General features: G+C 41.4%; 1 protein-coding gene across 3 annotated transcripts in view; it reads left to right on the top strand.

The window, feature by feature from the left end:
* PLCL2 (phospholipase C like 2) overlaps positions 1 to 26,516 on the top strand; it is a 227,761-nt gene that overhangs the window by 179,992 nt on the left and 21,253 nt on the right. The gene's annotated exons all lie outside the window — the stretch shown is intronic.

Raw genomic sequence — 26,516 nt, 5'->3', positions numbered from 1 at the left:
GCTGAGCCCTGACCAGGGCGGTAAAATCTCTAGTGCTTGTGTGGCTTCATTGCTGTTCTATGTCTGGATTCTGCTGCCTTTGAGGAGAAGTCTGACTGGCTGCTGGGAGCACACACCTTGAATCCCTGACGCTCCAGGAAGCCAACGCTTGGCGGATCGCTTGAGTCCAGGAGTTCCGAGCTGTAGGAAAGCCAAAGCTGATCCGGCATCCTCACTAAGCCTGGCACCGTTGTGGGGAGCCCTCCAGGAGTAGCGGCCGCTTAAGGAGGGCAAATCAGCCCAAGTGGGAAAAACAGGACAGGTTAAAGAGTCTGCAACAGTCGTTACTGGGACTGGCTTGTGAGTGGCTCTGTAGGTGCAGTCTGGATACGGTAGGAACATCCCGTCTCAAAATAAGAACAAAAATTAATCCTGAAACAAGCTTTTGTTACAAGTCAGTATTATGTCAAACGAGATCATTTTGTAAAGCACTTATCACAGCACTCTGTAATCGTTAGCTGTTATTAGCTATAATTATTGTTATTAACTGAGGATTTAGAGCTCTGAGGGGGACGTGTGCTGGTCAGTCATCGAGTCGTGTCTGACTCTTTGGGAACTCTTGGATTTACTCGTCCGTTGGGTCTTCTTGGTAGAGATACTGGCATGGCCTGCCATTCCCTTCTCCAGTGTGTCCCCATTTTGCAGATGAACTGAGGCAAATAGGGGTTACGTGACTTGCCCAGGGTCACACGGATAGTGAGTGTCTGAGGCTGGATTTGAACTCAGATCTTCATGATGCCAAGCCCCACATAGCTGTCCCATAAGGGACTTTTTTGTTGCTGTTGCCGTTGAGTCTTTTTAGTCCTGTTTGATTCTCTGCGGCTGCATTTGGGGTTTCCTTGGCAAAAATACTGGACGGGTTTGCCATTTTCTTCTCTGGCTCATTTTACAGATGAGGAAACTGAGGCAAATAGGGTGAAGTGACTTGTCCAGAGTCACATAGTTTAGGAAGTGTCTGAGGTTGGATTTGAACTCAGGACTTCCTGACTCCAGGCCCAGAGCTCTATCCATTGCCCCACCTAGCTGCCCATCTCTTAAGTGAACAGAGGCAGAAAGATTGTAAACTGGGCAGAAGGCAGCATGGGGAGAGAGAGGAAGAGATGGCAGCACCTAATTTAATCTGCTCACTTCCTTCCTTAGCATTTGCTCATCACTGCCTCTGTCTTATCTTTTACCTTTTTCAGCACTTCTTTAAATATTTTTTTCCAATTACATGTAAATCAATTTTTAACATTTTTTTTAAAAAATTGAGTTCTCAGTTCTCTCCCTTCCTTCCCTCCCTCTGCCTTATCCTTTTTAAAAATATATATTTTAAAAATTTATATATTTAAATATATATATATATATATATTTGACAAATACCAACAAACATGAATATTTCTATATAAAGAAGAGTAGAAAACCACAAAACAGCAGTCCTCTATACCCTGAAGCTTGGGATTTCGGTTTTGTTTTGTCTTGGTTTTTAAGTATACAGTAAATTCAGAGGCAGCTGTGTGTGACCTGGAGGGTGGAACACTGGTGTCAGAGCCACAGAGATTTGTGTTCAAATCCTGCCTCTGATACCTACTGGCTCGTTAACCTGGGGTTACACTCAAGGCAACTCTTGAAAACAAAATGGTGGTGAAGGCCCCCAGCTGCATTGCTAGAGGTGGTGTTCTCATCCTGAGGTTCCCAGTAAAAGCATGGGTCTGGTCTCTATCTTAATGAGTTCAATACATGCTTGGCCCTGAAAACAGAAAATCAGATGGGTTATGAGTGTTGTTGTTCAGTCGTGTCCAACTCCATGACTCCATGGACCATAGCACGCCAATACTGTCTATGGGGGTTTGTTGGCAGAGATACTGGACCGGTTTGCCGTTTCCTTCTCCAGCTTATTTTACAGATGAGGAAACTGAGGCAAACAGGGTGAAGTGACTTGCCCAGGGTCACAAAGATAGTAAGTGTCTGAGGCTGGATTTGAACTCATGTCCCAGTGCCCTATCTACTGAGTCATCTTTCTGTGTCCTGGGATATGATAGCTGTCTTCAAATATTCGAAAGGCTGTCACTTAGAAGTGAGATTGTATTCATTCTGTTTGTCCCCAGAGGGCCTAACTAGAATAATGTATGAGGACACAGAGAGGGATCACAGGCAGCTAGATGACACAGTGAATAATCAATCAATCAGTAAACATTTATTAAGCCCCTACTATGTGCTAGGCACAGTGCTAAGTGCTAGGTCTAAGGTCAGAAAGATCTGAATTCAAATTCGGCCTCAGGTACTTACTTGCTTTGTGTCCTGGGGCAAGTATCTTAATCTCTATTTGCCTCAGTTTCCTCACCTGTAAAATGAAGATAATAGCACCTACCTCCCAGAATTATTGTGAGGATGGAATGAGATCATATTTGTAATTATTACTGTTGAACTTCCAAACAGTCCCAGAGAGGAATGGGGCTCCGCTGGAGGTTGGGCACTCCTCCCTCCTTGGAGATTTTTAAGTAAAGATCCAATGACCATAAGCCAATACCTTGGTCGGACCAGGTTACCGCCCCAAAGTCCATTCCGGCTCTGAAATTCAATAGCTCTGTGATTTCACGATATTCGTCTGTCTTCCTTCATCATGGGTCATGCGTCATGGGTATTTGGGGAGGCCCCTAAAGAGGCCTTCTGTCACAGGTGTTGTAGGTTACCGGCAGCGCCAGAATTCACGGGGCTCACTGGATGACTGGGGGGTGGGGGGAGATCAGAAACAATCTTTGGGTTTCACAGTCCATGTTGTGGGCCTGTCCACCTACACAACACTTCTGTTATCCTGAGCATTTATTTTAAAGTCTCCTGATCTTTTGTTTCTTGTGTTTATAGTTACCGGCAAGGACAGATAGTCATTAGTCATATCAAGAAATGCTAATTTGTGTCAGAAAAAAAGAGCTGGTTCAAAAGGGATTTGCACCAGATTCTTATTTTGATAGGTAACTGTAATTCTATCAGCAAAGCTTTAATCTGGAAATTACAATGACGGAAATGCAAAGCGCCCTACGGGAGAGGATTATTTTTAGGTTCCTTTTTAACTTTGAAAAGCCAATTCATCTGCAGCTCACACAGAGGTAAGAGACTGAGCTCCTTGGCCATGCAGGACCCCAAACTCACATGTAGCTTAAGGCTAAAGTCCGACTGGAGCAAGAGTAACAGGGATGTAATTGGTCTTTAGAAATGATGATATTAATGCCATTAGACAACAAGCTTCTTGAGAGCAAAGACTGGGGGGTTCCCCCTCCCCCCATCTTTATATCATTATTGCTTAGCACAATGCCTGGCATATAGTGGGCACTTAATAAATGCATGTTGACATGACTGGTATAAAAAAGAGAGCACTGGAGATGAATCACTACCCGTTTAGACCATGGACACATCACTTTAAGCTTTTGGGCCTCAGTTTCTCATCTCTAAAACAAGAGGGTTGGACTCCATGGCCTTTAAGGACCCTTCTACCTCTAAATCATTGGCACTGTGCTTAAGTAAGGTTGCTCCTGGACAGGGGTGTGCTGATAAATGTTGAACAGCTAGCTGTCAGTGGGTGTGGGTGTGTGGGTGGGGGGGGTGGGGGGTGATGCACGTATGACACCTTTGAAGTTTAATCTGCCTTACTAATATTTTCTCCATTGCTTTCTTAAATCAAAACCATCAATAAAACAATAAATCAAGCTCCGATTTGCAGCATTTGCCAATTTCCAAGGTGGAAATGCTCACACATAAAATAGAACAATTGATTCCTGCCAGCCTATTGAAATTGGCTCCCATAGACTCCTGCTCCTGGGCATGTAGAAACCCAAGCCAGGAGACTGGAGATTCCAGATGGTGACTCTGAGGGAAGAAAGGAAGAAGGTTGGGTTGAGTCGTGATGGAAGTTAGGATTTTTTCTAAAAATGTGTGTGCAGAAATGCTATGGGCATCACATCAGGTCATCATTTGATAAATATCGAGGAAATGATTGACTCAAGGGTCAACTGCCTCTGAGGAGAGAGGTTTTAATCTGATACTGTTAGAGGGAAAAGTTAAATTGGCATCCAGAAAAGGACCTAACTTCTTTGGTGATGACGGGAGTTAAGAAATATAGAGAAGAAAGTCCACTCTGTTATTGTTATTAACCCTGCAGTGCCTAGCACTGTGTCTCATGTCTGGGTTGGGAGTAAGGGTAGATTTGGAAAGGGAGCTAGAAACAGTAGTAAATTCCTGTGTGACCGTGAGCCAAACCAAATGAAATGACTACAAGTCTTTGACTCACCACTTACCTAATTGGTATCTAGTTTGTACCCCCAAAATCAAATCAATCAATTAAGTACCTATCATGTGCCAAACACTGTGCTAATCCAGATCATTGTAAGAAAGTAGTTTGTGCGTTCGAGATGACCGGGCTAACTGAGGCTGCCCTGCTTCCCGTGGCATCACACTCCCTGATAGAAGAGGCTATGGAAATCACCCATTCTGAGATACGTCAGAGGGCCTGGCTCCTGCCCCCTGGTAGAGGTGCCATTCCATGGTAAGTCAGCTTGACTGTTGAAAAAAAAATTCAAAGTGTCAGAAAGGCAGGCATCTCGCTCAGGAGTCTACAGGATTCACTTAGTTTGCCTGGAGTCAGGATCGAAAATGAGCTTTGGCCCGAAGATGTGAGTTCAGGTTTAGGTGTGCACAATGGGTAGTACCAATGGGACATTTGAGTTGACCTGTTGAGTAGACAACTGAAGATTATAGGGCTGGACCTAGAAAACTCAGGCCTAGGAATATGGGTTAATTGTATAGAGATAATGTCACACCCCCCCCTTTTAGATTATAAGCTCCTTGAGGGCAGGGACTATTTTCCTTTTTATTAATTGTATCCACAGCACTTGAAATGTTTATTGAACTGGATAAACATAATAGCTTACACCTACATAGCACTTTAAGGTTTCCTAGATACTTTAAAAATGTTATCTTTTTTGGTCCTTACAACATTCCTAGAGTCAGAAAGACCTAAGTTCAAATCTGGCCTCAGGTATTAGCTGTGTGACCCTGGGCAAGTCACTTAACTCCCCTTTTCTTCAGTTTTCTCATCTGTCGAATGAGCTGGAGAAGGAAATAGCCAACCATTCCAGTATCTTTGCCAAGAAAAACCCAAAAGAGATCACAGAGTCAGACATGACTGAAGCAACAAGGTACTATTTATTTCCGTCATTTTATAGGTTAAGGACTTGCCCACAATCACACAACTATTAAGGGCCTGAGTCAGCATTTGAACTCAGGTCTTCCTGACTCCAGGTCCAGTACTCTGTGCACAGACCACCTAGCTGCCTCTTTGGTAATGGGGGAGATCATCTTTGGGAGAGGGCGAGACCTGAAGACTGAAGAAATGAGAGAAGCAGAGGAGGAGCAGTTACAGATAGAAGAGATCCAGGGTTCTTCTGTGTCCTAGAGGAAAAGAATTAGAGTTTTGAGAAGGCACGGGTTCCATCAGATGCTGCAGAGAAGTCACGGAGAATTGATATTAATAACAAGAAGGAGAGAATCTCAAAGATGGAAAGGACCACAGAGATCAGCATCTCCAACAAGTTCTCTGCTCCTCTCCCTAGCTGAAGCCTTCCAGGGTGAGGAACTGGCTACCTTCAGAGGCACAGCATTCCATTTGGGGACGGCTCAAATCCCTGGGGCCCTGTTTCATACACGGAGCAGAAAGCCACCTCCCTACAGCTCCTGCCCTTTGCTCCTAGTCCTGTACTCTGGTCATTTGATTTAATGACAAGGAGATCATGCTTTGAGAATGCCATTCCGGTAGGGTGGTGAGAATAAAAGCCCAGTTACAGAGAGCTGTGGAGGGGAGAGGATGAAGGGGAAATTGAGGTAGTGAGTACAGACCATCCATTGAAGGCTTGTCACTGAAAGACTGAAAATAGGACATGTGAAGATTAAACTCTGCTCAATTTTTATTCCTTTTTTAATATGCTAGATGACACCCTTTATTCCCATAATCCCCCTTTCTTACCTGTTTACTTTTGAACTAAGTGGAATTAGAGATAGGGACCAGATCTGTAATTTATTTGGTATAGGGAACTCCTAATGAGGATACTCCTTCACCAAGGCAGATTCTCTGCAACTTGGAGGCTGAGAGAGTTGCCCAGAGCCCTGAGGGGGCATGTGATTTGCCCAGGGTCACACAGTCAGACTGAGCTGACACTTGGGTCTTGCCGATGTCATGCTCTCTGCTAGCTGAAGCTGCCTCTCTCTTCTTTGGGAATTGGGCCAAAAGAATACTCAGTCACATTTGAAGATAGGAAGTTTGACCCAAGGCAGGGAGAGGGTGAGAAAATAAACCGACGTGGGAATTGGAGGCTGAGTGCTGTCCACTAATCGGACCCAGGCTCGACGGTGTCTTTATCCCAGCCCTATTCACGCACATCTAACTTTCATGCACCTAATAGCCCGTTTTTTTTCATCTCCTTTCATTGAGTTTTTTCAGCAGCTCAATGAAATTCCATGTCATCTGAGCTTGTTGAAGAAAACATTTGATTTCTGCTGTTACTGAAAAAGTGTTGTGCTTTATTCCACACTTTTTTTTTTTGAAAATCTATTTAGAAAACCAATCAGAAGTGATTTTTTACTTGCCTTTTACACAACTAGGTACACAGGTAGTTTTATAAAAAGAAATGAAATCCATTTTGGGGAGGAGCCCAATTATCTTTCATTTTCCTAATGAGCCTTCTGACTTTCAGGACTTGCACACCAAGCAAGTACCTTCCGCACCACACCCTTGTTCAGCTTCCTTTGTTTAGTGGGTTAGAATATAAGCCCTTTGAAGGCAGGAACTGTCTTTCTTTTTGCTTGTATTTGTAGTCCCAGCACTTACAGCAGTGCCTGGCATACAGTAGACGCTTAATAAATGCTTGTCCTTTTGCCTTGCAACATGCTTATTACTATGTTGTCAGTATGAATGGACATTTATTCATGAATGATTTAATATTTTCAAAGCGGGCTGTTGGACTTTACATTCCTTCTGGCTACATGAACCTGTAATCCTGAAGTGCCTTTTTTCCACTAGGAAAAAAGATCTGGATCAGTGGTTTGAAAGAAGGAATCTTATCCTCATGTCAAAACACGGTAGGGAAGAAATAAATCCAGGAAAGGAGCAGAGTCCAAACAAGATGTATCAGGCCCTCTGAGATTGTTTCATTTTCCTGATACGGTTGGCAGGTACATATAGGTAAAGGGCCCCTTTCATTCCTCCGACTGACATTCATATTTGGACCCTGTTTTCATTATTTCTGACCCCTGTTATGTGAATTGACCTCTGATGTCTCTTCCTACTCTAAATCTGTGATCCTACTATCTTGGGTCTGTTTTGTTAAAGAAAGTGTTGAGTGTCTAGAAAGGCTGCAGACTCACACAGATCACATGGAAAATGGTCTAGAAGGAAGACCCACTTACTGTCAATCCGTCAGAACCGGCGCTACAGAATTGGTTAATTTCTGGACTCTGCCTCAGCTGTCCAGGTTCAACTGATTTGTTTAAGAGATCTGGATTAGTTATTCGGTTGCATGTAAAGCAGGATTTAACAGCTCAAAACCAATCTTAAAATAATCTAGCCTTTGTTGATGCCAAAATTGCTTTGGAAGCCAGCCAAGAAAGAGACTGGAGCTACAAGAAAAAAAAAATAATTAGGCGCTTTCCTATTTTCTTTGGAATTGTGGTAGTAAGCCCTACACAATAGCCCACCCAAACTCTAAACCATTTGATCATCTTGGCAAATTATGTGGGACTCAAAGGTGGCATATTCTAATAGATGTTACATGGGCATCTGTTCTGTAGCAGAGCGTGCTCCTGTAGAGACATCCATATAGTTGTTTTTGTTTTTAAATTTGGAGTAGGGTCAAATTTTCATATATTCAGCATTTTCTCCAAGATGTGTTCATATTCACCATTTTCAAGGTTTTCCAGTTTATATTTTGTGTCTATTTTTGCACCTATGAAATGTGTGACAAGTGAGATTTTTAGAAAGGCAAAGGAAAAATTTCATTGGGAAAAAAAATGACTTCACATGTATCAAAGTGTGAGGCCAATATGTTTCCTTCCTGAGATATATTAGTAACTCAGTTCCTAATAGAAACATTTTTGGAAGTTTCTGTGTGTGTATATATATATATATATATGGATGAATCTATCTATCTATATGTGTGTATGTATAGATAAACCTCTCTCTCTCTCTCTCTCTCTCTCTCCATATGTATATATATATATATATGTGTGTGTGTGTGTTTGTGTGTGTTACAGTATTTAGACTTGATAGAACAAATCCCAATGAGAATGTTTGAAAGGTCATTTTTGCTCTGTGTTTGGCAAAACTAAACAATTTTAGTTTAAAGACAGAAAGAGGAGTAAAATGCAGCTCTGATTGGTCTTGTTCCCTTTGGGAGCAAAGGTCTTTTCCTCCTGCCTTTGCCAAGTACAATAGGTGACATTTTAATACGCTCTGTGGCTTTTGATGCCCAGCGACAGCCTCTGGTCCCTCATGGGAAGCAGAGCATCTCAGGGCAATGAAAGTATCAGCCATCAGGATTCTGAGTACTGCTCGTTACGTTCCCTTACAGCTGGTCTCCATTGTAAATAGACTTCAAGTATACTCAGTGGCAGCTAATGTGCCTCGTTAATTTAATTATGTCACTTTGAAAAATTTGCAGCTACTCAGCGATGATCAATTTTCATAAAACTTAATATTTCATTTATAAGCTCACAAACAGACTTGAATTAATGTCATTAATTTCAAACCCTCACCCAACTCACCTCCCCAAAAAAGAAAACCCTTAAGGTATTGTTTAAAGTACACACTATTTCTCAATAATTTAAAAAATATATAATAAAAGCCTACATCTACAAAAAAGACCCTAGTGGTTTAGACTCTCAGACACGTAACGGGAAGATGTCACCTTCCCAAATCAAGTTTAGTGATTCTGAAAATTTTTGGCGAAGTGCTTTCATTTGAACAAACCTGGTTTAGAAATTTAAAATAGGAAAGTTAAATAATCTGTCTGGCATTTCTCTCAGACTCTTGACTTTAGCTTTAAGGGGATGGGTGATAAGTTTTTTTGGGACAAGTCTGAACTTCTTGAGAAGAGATCTCTAAAGCTAGAATGGACCCTCATGCCGTCAAGTCCAACCACCTTCATTCTGCATACTAAAGTAAAGCCCTGGGATGGTAGTGACTTGTCTAAGACCACACAACTATTAAGGGTCAAAGCTGGGATCTGAACTCATCTCATTTGACTCATAAGTCCAGCATATTTGCCACTGCCTCTGTCCATTTTTCTGTTTTTGAACTCCCTATCACCTGTTCTGCTGCTGTCTGAATGGTTGTCATAATGGGAATAATGGATAAGGCATAGGATCTGGAGCCAAAAAGATGATCATGAACATGTCACAATCTCCATCTGAAAAATGAGGACAATCCTAACTCTAGTCAATCAGCTAGCATTTCTGAAGCACCTACTAAGCATCAGGCACAGTGCTGAGCACTGAAGATACAAAGAAAAACAAAAAAGTGCCTGCAGTCGGGGAGCTTACAGTCTAATGGAACTGTGAAGAGGATCCAAAGGGATTCTAACTGCTTGGCTAACTTCCAAGCATTTGGAGCTGAGGATTTGAACATCAGATGTTCTTTTTCTCCTCTGTTCTGCCATGCAGGGCAGGGTAGGCCCAAGGTCATGTGGCCAGAGCTGGGATTCAAACCCAGGTCACACTGACTGAGTCTTGTGCTTCCTCTCAGGCTGCCTGCCAATGGGATAAGAAAATGTGTAATTATTTTCTTTAAATAATTAACTTCAAGGCAACCAATTATCAGTGTCTGTAACACTTTAGAAAAAATACACACATGTGGAGGGAAATCATTGCTGTGATATTTAGACGATATTAATATAGAAACAAACACTGCAATATTTCAGTGGGATGGGGGAGGGAGAGCCATTGGGGAGAACACACGTTCCCGTCTCAGCCTTTGCCAGGTTTCTATTATTGAACTAGAGGCTTTTGGAGCCTCTGGCCGCCATCTTTAAGCAGCAACAAGAAAAATGTTTAGCATGTTGCACCCCCCTTCCATTCCTTTCTGTACCCCCCAAATAAGAGTTTTCAGGTCAAGTCTGGGCAGGAGACATTTATACTGCCTGTACCATGCTAAGTGCTTGGGATACGAATATAAACAAAAAGAGAAGACAAGACGATTGCTGCTCTCAGGGAGCTTGTGGGAGTTCCTTCCATCTCTAGTACTGTGACCCTGGATCCCATGTTGACTTCTTGCTTGGGCTGAAGCTGTGCCTCTTTGCTTCCTTTCTCTTCCTTTCTCTACTCCAGCCCATCCGATGCTCCATTGACAGCTTGTAGAGTCAGAAGCCCTGGGTTCAAATGCCCCCTCCAATTCTAAGTACCTGGGGTAGATTTGCACAAGGCACTTAACCTCCTTCAGTTTGCACAGTTGGGTTAGATTAGTCAGCCTCTGAGGTCCCTTCTGGGTCTGGGTCTACAATCGTATGATCTCCTGTGTATTCGGCTAAAATCAACTACTTAATTTCCTGCCTCCATGCCTTGGTCCATGGCATTCCTTCTACCTAACACACCTTCCTCTTATACCCTACCTGTAAAAAGTATATTCATCCTTTAAGGGCCGGCTCAAATGCCCCATCCTCCATAAATCCTTCTCTAGTCACTCCCTTAACCAGTTCCTACCACGATCATTAACTTTCCTACTGTTGGATGTATTTTATTCAGAGGGAGCCGCTGAAGAATTTTGTGCAAGGGAATAACTTGGCAACTTATTTCTCTCCTAATCCTCCATGCAGAATTCTACTGAAGCCATTTCTATGGAGTTCTCTTAGGTGCCTTGCAGAGGGAAGCCTCCTACTCAGGTGCAGGGAATGGAAAAGGGCTCCCTGCTATTCCATTCCTGTGTCTTCGTTTCTTAGTTACCCAAAGCTTCCTTTGCCTTTGGTAGGCAATGGGCCAGTGGCCTTTTGTTGCTTGGGGTGGGGTGTGGTATAACTATCTAATAGCCTTGGTGTAAATCTCCAGTGGGATTTCACATGTTTTCAGGAATTTTAGCTCGATAGCTTATACTCACTTTATCCAGTAAGACTTTTTTTCTGGTTAGTTAGCCCTGTGAGGTTTTAACACCATTTTCTATCCATCGGAATCTACCCACGAGATCTTCCCCATATAGGATCTGTTTCATATAACCATAGGACCATAGAGGAACTCTAGAGGCCATCACGGCCAACCTCTTCGTTTTACAGAGGAAGAAACTGAGGCACAGGAAGGCTAAGTGACATAGATCGTACAACCTTGAAAGCAGGATTTGAACCCAAGACCTCCTGACTCTGAGACACTCTAATACATAAAACTTCTGACCCCCGGCGACTTCTCCCTTCTCTCACCCCAGGCAACTTATATATCTTTTATATGTAGTATGTTTGTATATACACATGTGTACATACATACATTTTTTCCTACGACAATAGAACACAAGTTCCATGAGGGCATAGACTACATTAGTTGTTTCTGTATCTCGGTGTCTGGCCCCGCAGTATATGCTTAATAAATCATTGTTGGTTGGTTGAATTATTCTCCCTGCAGAGGTGACTTTGGAATTGCATTCTAAAATGGCATCATAGTTTAGATGCTTTCTCATATTATTATTTTAACAGCATGGAAGTTCTGGTTATGTGTCATTGAAATTAATTCCAAATTATTCAGCAAATGGCTATTTAGCATGGCCCATGTGCAAAGCTTTGTGCTTGGTAGACAAAGTCTCTGCCTTCATAGAATTTCTTTTCTGGTAAGTAAGTGTGTGTGTGTGTGTGTGTGTGTGTGTGTGTGTGTGTGTGTGTGTGATGGAGCCATCAGCTAAAAATACAGTGTATTATAAAAGAATCGCTCATAAGCTACAGAAGGTCTGAGGGAGGAATGGAAGGATCAGAGAAGGCTTGATGGATGAGGTGTCATGGCAGGTGAGCTTCAGAAGATGGAGAGGAATCCAGTAATCCAAGAAGTGGAAAGGAAGGTATTCCAGGCATAGGGAACAGTGTGCACAAAGATATGGAGGTCAGAAAATTGTATGTTGTGTCTGGAGGACGTAGTCATGTTCCACTAGAGAAGAGCGTATGTGGAGGCAAGTGATGAGCGATAAGGCTGGAAACATCGTGGGGTACCTCGTTCTAGAAGTTTTTCTGACCTCACTTAGTGGGCTTAGGGAGCCTTTACAGGGTTCAGAGGGATCACGTGACCTATGAAACATTGGTCTGACAGCCTGAAGACTGCACTGGTAGTGAAGTGAAAGGAGAAACAGGAATGCTTCTTGTTGTTCAGTTGTTCAGCCATGTCTGACTCCTTGTAACCCCATGAACTACGGCAGGCCAGGCCCTTCTGTCCTCCCCTATCTCTCGAAGTCTTTCCAAGTTCTTATTCATTGTTCCCATGAACCATCTCCTCCTCTGTCACGCTCTTTTCCTTCTGCCTTCAGTCTTTCGCAGCAGCAGGGTCTTTTCCAATGAGTCCCATCTTCTCACGATTTAGCCAAAGTATTAAAGCTTCAGCATTTGACCTCCCAGTGAATAAGTAAGGACTTCTTGGGGTGAGACAATTGTAATAGTTCATGCTGGTAGGAATGAAGGTGTGTAATGACAGTGAGCAGAGGCACAGGAGAGGTGGAAATGGATGTCGGGAATATTGGGCATATAAAATCAATTGGCCTTGTAAACTCATTGGCTGTGGAAGGAGAGGGAGGGCAGATTGTCCCGCTGAAAGAAACAGTTCCTCCTTAAGAAAAGCCAATGAATTCTTAAAGAAAACACTACACGTTTCTTTCCCAAAGGGAATATCGGTTGAATTGTTTTGTAAACCTTGAAGTCAGAAACAATTGTTTTGCCAGCCCTGGTTTTTAATTTACCAAATCTCCAAGTCCACATTTACAGAACTTGAGGGGGGCTACTCTTCTGCATGCTGGGATCTGAATACTCCCCACAATGCTTAGCACAAAAATCTGGGCATAAGGAGTGCCAAACCAATGGTACTGACCTACTGATTAGTGGTGTCAGGTGCCAAGTGATACATTCATTTATCTAAAATTGCATTAATTTCCCTCTATAAAGCTATAGATGCTAATTCTGGAAGCAAAGTACTATTCAGTGAAACTCACATGAGAAGTAAAATCTTAGGTAATATTTAAGTCACGTGATAGACATTGGGGGAATAACCAGGACTTACGAGTTGCATTTCTGACTCATCCGCTAATTAGCCATGTGACCTTGGGCAAGTCAATCCCATCTCTAGGTTTTAGTTCCCTGTAAATAGTTTATCTATAAAATAAGTTAGTTGGACTAAATGATTTTTAAAGGTCCCTCATAAACCTGCAATTCTTTGGATCTAAATTCCACTTTTGAAATCGATCTTCCCAATCAGATTTCCTGCTTGAGCCTTTGTTAATAAAAATGAAACAAGCAAAGTAGAACAAACATGGTAAAGTGAGTAAAATGGACAGTAAACAGGCATCTCTGTAAAGTCCACCTTCTTAAATACTTGATGTGATCTGTGATTTCATCCATGTGGGTATTTCCTCTGGTACAAATTCATCTTCTCCGTGTGAGTCTTGAGAAGTTGAGGTGGCCAAAAACCCATGGCCGGATGATGATCCACTTTCTCTGTCTATCGGGGGAAACGAAGGCAGGTAACGGATGAGCAGTATGGAAAGCATGGCGGACAAAGTCATGTGTGAGACAGACCAAAGGTCAAGAGGCTACTGCCTCTTGGGGGCAAGGAATGCTAATGAGAACAAAAAGAATGGGGTTTTTAAAGCTAAATTGAGGAAAAGAGGAGGCTTGAGGAAGGGTCAGGAGCACTTCTTGGGACGGGGAGGGGATGATGATAATGAATGGGCATCAAAGAAAAGAGAGCACTTCTCAAATCTTATTTAGCTTCTCAGCTTCTAGGATACTTACCTGATTTTTTTTACATGGAGTGTTATCAGCCAGATCCTCATAGATACTAATGTGAAAAAGCACATGGGCAGCAGCATGCCGATGTGGTAGATAGATGTGAACCAGAGTTACTTAATCGCTCACAGCCTCATCTTCTTCGTCCGTAAAATGGGGATCATAATAGATTAACCCTTACCGGCTTGTGAGGATCAAATGAGGGGCACTTTGCAAACCTTAACAGTTCTGTATAAAGGAGTTACACACATACACCCTTTATACACACACGAGCACTTCTATATAAAGTATATATGTGTGTGTGTGTATGCATATGTATATATCTCTCTATGTCTATATTTCCTATATATAAACACACACACACACGCACAACTTTATACGTGACTGGAGGTATTTCTAGGCAGGTTCAACAAATATACTATTATGAAGAGTGTCTCACAATGCTTTGCATCTTTATGAGAATATGAATAAAGACATGTGTGTCTGTTCATATACACACATGTAAATGTCCTTTGCATATACAATGTAATCTGTATGTTATGTGTGATATATATACACCCATCACATATATGTATTGTAGATATACATCTATAGAATCATGTGTATGTTGTCTTCTTTCATCACAGCCAGCACAGATGGGAATAGACACCAGTTTCACTCGCCCACAACTAAGCCTAGCCCTGGAGGCCACTTGTTTCAGAACTGGCTCCAAAGAGTGGTCATTGTTCATTGCATGTCGACCTGGAATGACAAGCTTTGTGGGGGCCTCAGGGAACTGTGCTCAGTCTTGCGCTTCCTAACCTTTTTTTAAGTGGAGAATTAGATTTGCAGTTATGTACCCTGCACCTGGCACCGCCCCCCGCACATTAATTAATAAAAAATCCTTGTTGGTTGGTTGAATTAATGATAGCCAAGGCCCAAAAGACCTGACACTCTATAGGACATTGGGAAGGATTAAATGAGATGAAATTAGGGTTAAATGTAAAATCTTCCTTAGGTTCAAAAAACAGTCTCCCAAGTTCTAGCTAGAGGAGGCGGGGCTGGGCAGCATTTGGGAGGTGCGAGCTAAGCATTAGTCAGTGATAAAACAATAATAGAGTGTCTGGGAAACAAACAAACAAACAAACCAAACCAATGTCAGAGTGAATTAAGAGAGACGGGAATGTCCCGAGGAAGGGAAGTATGATCCCACTGTGTGTGATGAGGCCACATCTGAAGCATTTTCCATTTCTGGTGCCACATTTTTGGAAGGACATTAATAAGGTAGAGATCTCCTCTGAAGGAGTGTCCTTCTTCCCTTTCAAGGCTAAGCCTTTGCCACTCTTCCCCGGAAACAACACCATGAATCGTCTCTTTTCTTTCTTATATATTTGGTTTCCCTCTCCATCTTCTCCAGTGGGTTTGGCCCGTCTGCCGGTAAGCACACCCATATCTTCCCCCAACCTGAAAAAACAGACTTCATCATGCTGCCACCCTTCTGCTACTACTATATCTCTGTTCCTCTTTTCACTGGGAAATAACATCTGAATTACAATTATTGTCAAAGCATGACTTGGAAAATGAAAGATCATTTTTTAAAGCATGATTGCATAGAGTAAGCTGTAAGTTAATAGAATATTATAGAAAATGATAGGGAAATTACATCAGACTAAGCTAGGGTATGTAATTTTTAAAAATTGTGTACAGAAGAGCAAGCCCTAAATAGATGGATATTGTGGCGTGATGGAAATTGCCCTGCATGTGGAGCCAGAGAGCAGGGGTTCACTCTGTGACTTTGGGCAAATCATTTAATCCATCCCCTGATGGATTCTCATCTCTAAAGTAAACAGGGTTGGATGAAATGATCTACAAATCCTATGGTTCAATAAATAAAACTGAGACATACATGTTGTCAGTTTTGTAAATTATGAATTTCCTTTTATTGGTGGCATTTTGGGAGTCCTTCTCTTTTCCTGTTTTGCACAGGTCTCTGTTAGTGGTACCTATTACAATTTCTTATTAACTTTATCGAAGTGCCTGGTACCTGGTAGATATTTGATAAATGCTTGATTTGATGTTTCAAATAAAGAAGGGTGAGGGGAAAAATAGGTCAATCTTGCTTTTTCCCCTGGTGTTCCTTTCAAGGAAGCAAGGAAGACATCAATCATAACTCTACTTCCATATTTCAGAGAGCCTGATATCTCAGGGAAGTAGATACTCCCTCCACCAGCACAAATCACAACATGTCTTGCTTCCTCATGCTGCATAAATCCTGTCCAGGCTCCCCTATAAGCCCTCCACAAGGAGTGAATTCACTGCTCTGGGCACCTTCTTCCACTCCTCTTCACGTTACATGGGCACCAGAGCAGCACTTTCAGGACCAACCAAATTGCTTGATTTTTTTCACCTGGGAATCTGTATAACTGTGCAATAATGTGTCTAGTCTCTATCCAGTCCCCACATACAGCTTGAATTTGGGGTTGATTTTTTTAAAATATGGTTGTTACATGGTTGTTATGGTACAAACATAGATCTTAAAGATTCCTTTTTTTGCTTCTGGCACCCAGTCCAACAAGTATGTTTCACAAGCCTTAGCTCAAGGGAGGACAGCAAGGGAGACAGGACTTCAGAAATTAATAGAAAATAAAATATAGGTTTCTCCTGGTTCTATCATTCATTTTCAGGTGAATCAACAGAAATGGGTAGGGGTCAATGGGTTTAATGAGTCTCTGTCACATTGTAAACACATGAACACTCCTGATTAACCAAGTTAGATATCATCACCCACCATTTAGATTCCTCTTCTAGGGTTGGTAGCAAGTGTCCTTGAACTTGGCATTGACTGAGATTCCTTGTTATTGTTTGGCAGAGCATGGGATGATGCTATTTCAGAAGGTCTGGATTTATTTTACCTTCTATGGGAAGATATTCGTATTCTCCCCCTTTCTCTCTTTCTCTTCTGTGTCTAGCACTGATTGTCCCCCATCTTCTTGGAATCTTTTTCTGGTATCCTCCCTGGATTAGTTGTCTCTCGCTGCACAAGAATCTTTTGTCCTCTCTAATAAGCTATAGGATAGAAAATGTTCCTCAGGCAAGGCAACTTTTACTCTCATGTAGCAGGAAGACCTCCTTGTCCTAAGATTATCTGTCAGAGTGTGTGTGTGTGTGTGTGTGTGTGTGTGTGTGTGTGTGTATGTATATGTATATAAATATACATACATACATACATACATACATACATACATATGTATATATGAGACAAACAGAACACGAACCCTGCTTGGACAAGATTTATCGTAGACTTACTTCCTAGGTCTGAAGTTGAATGTTCCTGCTTTCTGGTTCTCCTTAAAGACTGTCTACAGGTCTGACACAGCACAGTGTTGATTTTTCCTCACGTCTGTTCACTTGGGGGTTCCTGGGAGTGCTGATTTTAAGTCATCTTCTGCCTCACTGTTAACATTCCTGGTCTCCTAGGTGCTCATAATTCACCTTGATTTTTATAGTCTGCCTATCTCCTTTTTAGAAGAGCTGTGGTCCGTGCCAGAAATTAGGATCACAGGTGCTTATGCACCGTCGGAGCTGGATTCTAGCTCAGTGACCATCTACTCCAGTCACTGAGTTTTTGTCGATGAGAAAACTGAAGCTCAGAGAGAGAGATTCAGTTGCCAGGGTCACTGAACTAGTTATGGATAACCAAATTCTCAATTTAAAACTTTGATTGGGGTGTTGCTGCTTATTGTTGGTGTTTTCAACTTTCCAAGCTAATGGAAGGAAGGAAGAGTGGAAGTAAAGGAGTGAGTTCACTAAAAAGTAAACAAACGTCTTTTTTTTTTAAGCTGGTAGGTTTATACCTCCTTCTCTCCAACTCATGTTTCTGGTATGAATCCCCAAGGCTGACTCAGTATCCATCCAGGGTGTGGCAATTGCAGGGAGAAGGGATGGGATGGCTCAGGGAAATCCATGGCCCTGATGATCCAGGGCACCCAGAGCTTTCTCCTGGGCCTCTCTGCATTTTGTGGGGGTTGCGATGAAATGAAATGATGATAAGCAGTCAGTTTGTTAATTTCCCAGACAATCTAATCAATTTTATTAATTGTTGCCCTGTGTTGAAACCAAGAGGCCCCTTGTGCCCTATTAGCCTGGCAGGAATACAGACAAGACAGATTTCCCATGAGGCAGCATAGCAAGATGGAATTGGCCGCTCATCCACTGCATTGTACATGCGTCAGCTTTCACTTCACACTTAAATGACACCAAAGAAATAAGATCCCTGTCAATCACAACAGAAACAGCAGGCTATTTACACTTGCTCTGAACAGAAAAAGGCAACTTGAAGTCAAAGGCTCTAAATGAATGCCAACCATCTATGAAGAAAGAGCACGGAAACGTTGCAGCAATGCTGACGAAAGACTTTCTCCTTCTCTGTACCATCTGGCAGGCTTGTCCATCTCCATCTTCTCAGGTGGCTTCTGCCAGAGTCTCTCAAAGCCTCTGAAATAGCAACTTGAACTAGGTCTTCCTGACTCAGAAACCAGCTATTCTTCGTAGGGCTTCTTAAGCATTTTCCACTCACAACCTCTTGAGCACTTCTTAAACAGAAGCACTGCAGGCTGTGCCATGGAAAAGGATGTTATTGCCTAAGGGATGGCTTTTTGGTTTAGGGGGCAGTTTGGTATTACTGAAAGTGCTGTACATTTGCCTTTAACAAATGTATCTCAGAGTACGTAAATGTACTACGCAGCTAGTGAATAGAGTGCGAGGCCTGGAGTCAGGAAGACTCCTTCATGAGTTCAAATCTGGCCTCAGACACTTACTATCTGTGAGACCCTGGGCAAGTCACTTAACCCCGTTTGCCTCAGTTTCCTCATCTGTAAAATGAGCTGGAAAAGGAAATAGCAAACCACTCCAGTATCTTTGCCAGGAAAGCCCCAAATGGGGTCACGAAGAGTCAGATATCACTGAAATGACTCAACAACTTGAATATAGGACAGAGATTTGCTTTTATAATCCTTATGTCAATTATTTTAGAGAACAAAGTTAAGGAGAGAGAATTGTTCTGACACAAGTAGGCAGCTAGGTGTCACAATGGATAGAGCATTTGACCAGGAGGCAGAAAGACCTGAGTTCAAATCAAGCCTTAGCTACTTATTAGCTGTGTGACCCTGGACAAGTCACTTAACCTCTGACTGCCTCAGTATCCTCCACTCTAAAATGGGGATAATAGTAACACCCAGGGTGGTTGTGGGGATAAAATGAGATCATATTTTTAAAGTACTTGGCAAATATCAAAGGACTGTGTAAATGCTAGCAGTCGCTATCACGTCATCATCATTCTTGTTATTAGAAGGAGGCTGACAAGCTGCTGCATAAGATGATGTCCTGGTCTCCCAGCAGACCAGGGCCCCAGCCTGCTATACTTTCGACTCAAGCACTATTCCCTCGATTTTATCAAAGGCTTATCTTTTAATAAGTCAGAATGCTTCATACAGAGTGTATTAGGGAAAAGAGGCAAATTGGTAAGTGTCTGAGCCCTGCTGCCCACTTCTCTGAGACTTAACTATGTACATGTCCCAGCTTTTTCTGGTTTATTCCCAAATGGAGATGCTTAAGAGGAGGAAGAGGAGGAGGAGAAGAGAATGAGGAGGAGGAAGGAAAAGGAGAGGAAGAAGAAGAAACAATAAGAAGTACCTGCATTTAAAACTGAATGCCTTGTCCCCAGTTAGAAAGAACATGACCTTGGCAGGTCCCTATTAGAAATCTAATGAATCCCCTGAAATAGACACTATCTATTTCCGTTGGGTTGGAACCAATTATTATATTTTGCATGGTTACACCTTTGAATAGTGTGAATTTAATATATGCCACCACTTCAGGGGATTCATTAGTTCCACTAACAGGGACCTTGCTGTGTAGCAACAGATAGTATAGTGTTGTGGATAAATGGCCAGATTTGATCTCAGGAAGTCCTGCATTTGCTAGCTGTATGACTGTTGGCTGACTATGGTTTCTTCGTCTGTGAAGTGGGCATATTAATACCCCCAGTTGCTCTCTTACAGAGTTGTGGTATAATTCAGACGAGACAGTACGTGTGAGTACTTTGTCCTTTCTATGTGTCACTTTTGTTTGGTTGGCAGATTTTTGAGCTGACTCGTGATTTTGTCTAGACTAGGGTACTTCTGGTAAGGGATGTCACCTTCCAGTGCAGATTGATACTTGCTCTGCAGCCCAGGGTCTGAAAGAGTTTGAAGTTAAACGACTTTCCCAAGGTCACACAGGCAGTATGTGTCAGAGATGGTACTTGAACTCAAGTCCTCTTGGCTCCAAGGTCAGCCCTCTGGCCATGTACCCTATGCTCCCTCACCTGTCAGTTTTGATAAGTATTATGTTCTTAGGATTTGTACTTTAAGTGTTAAAGCTAAAAAAAACCTGTTTTATCATTTTTCTTTCTAGGATCTTAACACAGTTGATTCTGCCATAAATCCTTTAGTTGAGCCCTAAATAGCTAAGTTACACAGGAACTAATTTTACCATATGGTGGGACAGATGCATTGAAATTGCAAAACACTTCAAAACAGGAAGGGTGGTAGGGGTTTTTGTTTGTTTGTTTGTTCTCCTTTTTCACTCCAGCATAACACAATCGAGGCAAATGAGTGACCTGCCAGGGCTCCTGGCTTTAAAAATAAAAAAATGTCTTTTTTTTAGCAGTGAAAGGCAGAAGTGAGGTGACAAGCACCTCAAAAAACTTCAACTAACTAAGGGTGACTTACCAGCTTAGGTCAGACTAGGACATCAGCTGTATCTAAAGAACATTCCCCAAATAGGCATTAAGTCCACCTGTAACGAACCTAGTACTTTTTCAGGACCTTGGAGAGTACAAAACTATTCAAAGAGCTTTGAATCTATTTAAGAGAAAATGCAAAATGCATTTATGAACCAGCAAGAGAACATTTCTAAGTGATACAGACTAGACACTGATGTGCTAAAGGTGTTTGGAGCAAGAGAATGGGCATCGGGGAATGGCTGAGAGGAGATCACTCTGAAGCTAGCCTTTAAAGAAAGCATGGGATGTATTGAATTGGGATGGGAGGAGCTGGGTCTGAGTCTTGAAATATGACTGTTGATAGGCATCAAATGAACCAAAGGGCTGCCAGTCCTCCCTTGAAGGCAGAGTCTATTTTTGTGTTTTGTTTTTGTATCCCCTGTGCCTAGCACTGTGTTTTGCACACATTAGGTACCTAATAAGTGATTGTTGAATTCCTATCACAGAATTTCAGACTTGAAAGGTACTTCAATGGCTGCTTAGTTCAACCCATAACCAATGAGAGTCCCCATTGTACATATAACAACAGCAACAGGTAGCATTTGGATAGGGCTTTCAGGTTTGCAAAGCACTTTAGAAACATTGTCTCATTTGCTGCTCACTACAACCCTGAGAGGCAGGTGTGTATTATTATCCCCATTTTGCAGGTCAGGTGACTGAGGCTGAGAAAGGTTAAGTGACTTGCTCAGGGTCACACAACTAATACATTTCTGAGGCAGACCTGAGTCTAACCACTGCTACACCCAGCTGACAAGTAGTGATCCAACCTCTGATGAGGACCCACCTTCAAGGAGGTCCATTTTACTTTTGGACATTTCTAATTATTAAAAAGTTTAATTAAATCTCCTTATTTTGTTCTATGAAGAAAACAGCGAATAAATTCAAAGAATAAGGAAAAATAATAATCTTTAAGATATTTAAATGGTAAGAACATGTGATCTAGATTTGGAAGGAACCTTAATGAACTAGTCCAACCTCCTTATTTTATAGATAAGGAGACAGAGGCCCAGAGAGGTAAAGGGACTTGCTTAAGAAGAACCAGATTTAGGAATACTTTGAAGGGCTGTAACAAGAATGGCCTTTGTTTTCTTTGAGTGACTCAATTTATCTCAGTGAGCTTTACTAGGTGCTAAACCCTGGGCCCAAACCCCATTAGGTGTTAATGTAATCCATGTGGATGTGAACCTCCCAAGGTCCTAAGGGGAGGGACCAACTCAAGAACCAATCACCAGAGCCTGAGCTCTGGTAATTCAGGTGATGTTTGATGTCTGAAGCCCTATAAGAAGGGAGGACAGAGCCATTTGTGCAGGGCTCTGGAGATGGTGTTGATGAGGAGACTCCAGGCAGCTGTAGCTAAGGGGCCCTCCAGCTTGTAAACCCGGATGTTGAAACTTTGTTGAACTGTGGTAACTACGGGTTGGGATTGAATCAGACAAAGTCTGTTGATGTTTGAAATTTGTTTGCATTTTGTTTTGAAGTTCAGGGTGCTGGCTTTTTCCCCTGAACCAACTGAATAATATTTGAATGCTGAATTAAAAGTAAGCTTGTCAACCCCTTCACCTTGCTTCTCTTGCTTAAGCAGATCAGAAGAACCTGTGCTGTTGGCAGCTTTCTGGGTGCTGGCTGTGGGTGAATCTTATACCCCCACAGAAGCTGCTAGCGAGATTGTTGAAACAAGGGCCAAGTGTGTTTTGTATCAATTGATGCATCGGGTCCTTCTAGTGTTACGATCACAGAGCTGTTAAGTTAGAAGAGACAAGATTCCAACCCAGGTCCTCTGATCTGTAACTAGGATACAATGGAAACAACCTTAAATTTGACATCAGAGGACCTGGACTCTCCACTTAATAAGAATGTGAGTAAATCATTTCATCTCTCTGGGCCTCAGTTTACTCACATGAAACATGAGTCAGTGGACTGGATCCAAGGTGTCCATGCAGCCAGGGAATGGGGGTGATGCAGGACAATAAGATTAAATGTATTTTCCAATATGTAATATAATATATTCCAATTGTAAGATTCCAATAGAATATATAATTCCAATATAATATATTCCAATGATATATTAGAAACAAACAGAAATGGATGCCTCTAAACCATACATAAGGATCCCTGTGGGCCACATATTGACTGAGAAAACCACAAATTAACATCATCTATTCTTTATCATATTTTTGTTAGAGTTTGACACCAATGGACTAGATGACCTCTATGGTCCTTTCTGTTTACAATCTATGGTGCTGTGACCTTATATGTAGCGATGTTTTTAGTATTTGTCTTTGTTGTTCAGTTGTTTCAGTTGTGTCCAAGTCTTCCAGACTCCATTTGGGGTTTTCTTGGCAAAGAGATTGCTTTCCCTCCTCATCTCTACTTCCTTCCCGCCCTGGCTTTCTTCAGGTCTCAACTGAAATCCCACCTTGTACAAGATTCTTTTTCCAGTCTTTCTTTATCTTAGCACCTTCCATCTGAGACTATCGCCAGTTCATCCCGTGCACAGCTTGATTGTACACAGGGGTTTGCATATTAGACTGTGAGCTCCTTCAGGGCAGGGGTTGTTTTTCCCTTCTCTTCATCTCCAATGCTTCTCACAGGGCCTGCCACATAGTAAGCACTTAATAAATGCTTTGTTGATGTGAGGCCATTATTTATTTAGACCAGGTGATGTTCAGAAAGGTTCTTAAGAGGCAGTATGGCGTGACAGCTAGCTCTGAACTTGGAATCAGGAAGCCTTGGATTCGGATCCTACGTCTGATATTTACCAGCCGGGTGACCTCAGACGAGTCACGTGACCTCTCATTCTGTGTTTTCTCATCTGTAAAATGAGGATATTAACACCTGCAAATGTAGTGGGATAACTTTGTGGTGCAAATGACAGTGCATGTATCCAGTTCTTTGCAGACCTTAAAAGCATTATCCGGAGGTTAATTATTGGTATTATCTCAGCAAGTGTATCCAAGGCCAGGGCTCAGGGCAGCTGATAGAGGTGAGGCCAGTGGCAGCCTTTGGCCTTGAGTCCTTGTCTGTTTCCTAAAACTAGGGATACATTCTAGGACAGAATGCAACTAGGATTAGAGAACACGATGGAGAACCAGGGAACTCCAGAATCAAACAGCATGTTCTTTCCTGAAAGCCCATTAACTGATACTTCAGCACATCCATTTACACATGGCATTTCTTAGCTATTTTTATCAATTCCATTAGATTTGTTTTTTGCAGTTTTCTCTCATGAAAAAAATGTCGTTAGTTAAAGTATGTAAGCTAAATGTAAATGTTTTGCCATACTGATAAGTATATTGTAGCATTAGAGTAATAAGCTCTTTGATGATATATGTATTTATTCAGATTGCTGATGGACTGTCTTTTAGCAAGATAGCTGAGCGAAAGGTTGTGTCTGAGCCCAGCTCTTCTCCCTGCCACCTGAAAATAGTCAGAAAAGCAACACTTGAAGTAAAAAAAAATTTAAAAACAAGGGAAGACATTTATTTGCCGCTTTGTAATTCTCACAGAAAGAAACAAAACACTAGATGACTAGATTCCCACTTTATGGTCCCTCTCAGTGCCCTATGCTCTTTACTCTGGCTCCTAGTTCTGAACTGGGAGAGGCTGCAGCAGCCTCAGTCTTTACTTCTTACCTCAAAAGTCCAGAAAGTAGATTCAGCAGTAGAATCAGGTTCATCAATTGCACATGGTCTTGACAATGAGCAATCTTGGATGAGAAAGGGAGTGAAGCAGTACTGCCCTGCTCTAATACTATCTGAAGCAGAAGGGAAAATTTTCAGGTGAGAGGATCAAGTGAAAGGTTAGTTTCCTTATAGCAGAGCCAAGTAACTGGGAGGATACCAAATAAAAGATGGGGTGGGGGAGATCTAAAAGAGAGTAAAAGACAGAAGTCCACTTTAGGAAGCCACTATAGGAAAAAAAAACCCAATAAGATCCGAACAATCGAAATCATGGGGAAAGGAGTTTTCAAAGAAAAGTTCCTAAACATTGAAAAATGCCATGGAGTAAGAGAATCCAAGGATAAAGCAAGAAGAGAGAATAACTACAAATGGAATGTCTAGAAAGAGAATGAAAGGGCCACAAGGATTCCAAGCATGGCTGGAAGACCTAAGAGAACCAAACAAAAAAATTCAGACAGAGTACTGATGGCTTAGGATGAAGTGTGAAAAATTTGGAAAAGCAGCAGATACCCTGAAAAAATAATTGGGAGAAATGGAACTCAAAAATTCAATGATACAATAAAAAATATATAAGAGGGAAATCACAAGATAAACCTAGAAGATAATACATGAGATAACTACTGTTAAAAAATAACTGTCTTACAAAGTCAGGTCCAGTGAGAAAACCTAAAATTATCAGAAACCCAGAAGAACATGATGAAACACACACAAAAAAAAAACAAAAACTGAGAACTACATTTCAGGAAACCATAAAAAAAATTGACAGTAAGTTGTGGAGCCAGAGTTTAGGGTGCAATTAGAATGAATCCATAGGTCACTATCAGGGAGAATTCTCCATTTTAATTTATCCAGAAAGATGATTTTCAAGCTTGAGATGTTCCAAATCAAAGAGAAAATAACACAAGCAGTTAGGGGGATGCTAGAGCCAGTTGTTAAATTCTCAGTGTGAACATTTATGTCTTGGAAATTGGCACAAATCCACAAATAAGGATTTGATTTATTGTTTTGATGTTTGTCTAGATTCAAGAAAGTGATAGAAAAATGTTAATAACTCAGATTAAGCTTAAAAGCATATTGTGTATACATTTTTCCAGACAGCTAGTCATTAAATACTTACCAGTACACCCCTGCAAGAAGCCAAGAAGAAACAGACCATATACCAAGACACTGCAACCAGAATTATTCAAAGCTATCCATCAGCAATGATAAAGGAAAAAAATAATGTAATATGAAACAAGCAAAGATTTTAAAAGGTTATAGTCATAGAAATTACAAAGTAAACAAGGGACTAGAATAAGAATGAGGAGGGTACATATGGAGGGGGTAGTGGAATCTGGGAGGGAATTGTCTGAAATAAAACCACTTTCAACTGTAGAAAAGTGATTCTGAAAGAAAAGGGAAAGACCCAGCATTTCAGAGTTTGGCTAAGAAAGGCAGAAGTAAAGGAGGTCTGGAATTTAATTGTTCAGTGTGATAGAAATTGCATATATGTAATTCTGATTTCATTCTCCCTCCCTCCCCCGGTAAAAGAAGGAAAGGAGAAAAAAATAAGAAATATTGTCTCAGGATTTGTTGAAGGGAAAAGCCAAGCTTAACAATCATAACTTTGAATGTGAATTGCATGAACTCACCCATAAAACAGGAAATGGTAAAATAATGAAATAGAAAATAAAAATTAAAAAATTTAATAATGAAAATAAGGAAACAGAAAATAAAATTTAACAAATTGGCACATGTAAGAAATGTAATGAAAACACAGAGCCATACATAGTTAAAATGGTGTATTAGAGATTTTTTTAACTGAATCCAATAAAAGAGGACAATTATGATGTCAGAGAAGGCAATATTAAGTATATTCAAAAGATAAAAATAGCATAGCATATAAGTACTTAAAGGAAAATCTAGTTGAATTACTAGAGATATACATAGTAAGAAATTCTAGGACACCTCAATTTTCTACTTTTAAACTTAGAAAAGTCAAACAGAAAAATAAAAAAGAATCTGAACAGAATATTGAAA

The sequence above is a fragment of the Trichosurus vulpecula genome, chromosome 5 (assembly GCF_011100635.1).
Source record: "Trichosurus vulpecula isolate mTriVul1 chromosome 5, mTriVul1.pri, whole genome shotgun sequence".
Classification (NCBI taxonomy): Eukaryota; Metazoa; Chordata; class Mammalia; order Diprotodontia; family Phalangeridae; genus Trichosurus; species Trichosurus vulpecula.
Note: the sequence above shows the minus strand (reverse complement) of the source record. Positions and strands in the feature narration are given on the sequence as shown.